The sequence below is a fragment of the Calidris pugnax genome, unplaced genomic scaffold (genome assembly GCF_001431845.1).
Source record: "Calidris pugnax isolate Ruff unplaced genomic scaffold, ASM143184v1 scaffold25, whole genome shotgun sequence".
NCBI classification, from domain to species: Eukaryota; Metazoa; Chordata; class Aves; order Charadriiformes; family Scolopacidae; genus Calidris; species Calidris pugnax.
In genome coordinates, this window is record NW_015090805.1 from 3,353,511 (window position 1) to 3,354,702 (window position 1,192).

At 53.8% G+C, this 1,192-nt stretch overlaps 1 protein-coding gene across 2 annotated transcripts in view; it reads right to left on the reverse strand.

Annotated features, from left to right (window-relative positions):
* SLC37A1 (solute carrier family 37 (glucose-6-phosphate transporter), member 1) overlaps positions 1-206 on the reverse strand; it is a 40,473-nt gene extending 40,267 nt beyond the window's left edge. The window contains exon 1 of one of the 2 annotated variants that reach the window (XM_014938227.1): positions 119-206. The gene's annotated coding sequence lies outside the window, so the exon portion shown is untranslated. The remainder of the gene's footprint in view (positions 1-118) is intronic. The other variant, XM_014938228.1, reaches the window with a different exon arrangement.
* Positions 207-1,192: the final 986 nt, after the last annotated feature.

Consider the following 1,192-nt stretch of genomic DNA (forward strand, 5'->3'; position numbering starts at 1 on the left):
GCTCCCCGGGCCTCGCCGCCGCGGGGCTGAGGGGGCGGCGGCGGCAGCTCCGCGGCGGGGCCAGGAAGGGAAGAGCCGCTCGTTGAACCGGCGCTGCCCGCCCTCCTCGCCGACCCACCTATCGCCCCGGTGGCGTGTTCCGCTCCGGAGCGGCGGCCCGAGGCCCTGCGAGCGGCCCGGCATGGCCGGGGCTGTCCCGGTGGGCGTGCGGGGGTGCTGCCCTGCGGGCTGCCCGCCCCAAAGGCGCCAAGGTATTTCTGGTGCCAAACGGCGAATGTCAAGAAATCCCGCAGCCAGGGCACCTGGAAACGGATGGAAAAATTCCGTGTTGCTTCTTTAAAAAAAGGAAGTGATACGTTTATTTTCATTTGCCTTCTAGTTTCCTGCCTCTGTGGTGCGTTTTCACCTTCAGCAACCACACGTATTCCGAAGCTTAGTCATTTATATAAATGAGCACTTAAACCTGCGGGTTTCTTTTGTTATCGTGACCACCTCACCTGTGCAGGTAACCCTACGCCTTATATTTCACCCCAAACTGAGCAGTTGCTAACGTTTGCCCTGTGCAGGTGGGTTTGTCCCTTGTAGGGTGCCACCTGCCTGGCACAAGCAATGGTCGGCTTTATTTTGTCTCGTCCCTCGCCTCTTGCACTGCCTGTCCCTGGAGGTACAGACCCTGGTACACCCTGGACAGGTAGATGTGGTGCTTAGGGCCGTGGTTTGGTGGCGGTTTTGGCAGTATTGGGTTGTTGGTTGAACTCAGTGATCTTAAAGGTCCCATCCAACCTAGACTATTCTATGATTCTGTGCTGCTGATACTAATAAAAGAAACTCTTTGACTTCCAGCATCGTATCACTTAGGCCCCACGTTTCAAACACTTGAGACACCTGCTCAACATTGCTCCAGGACACCGGTGCCATCTTTCCTTCACTTTCTCCCAGCTGTGGGAAATGAGCTAAGTTTTGCTTCCGCTAATTGATGTATCATTGTTAGTGTGATAGTACTAACGAAGAAGTCTTAGTAGTAGTAGAGTCTAATAAATTGTATCCAATTAATCCCCAGAAATGCCCATGGTCTGTCAAGGGATCCTTGTTCGCAGAGCATTACCTAGGTGAAGAGAAACAGACTGGAACACGGCCTTTGACACAGGAACCCAGAGGGTAGGGGAGAATCAATAAGGCCAAAGAAACCAGT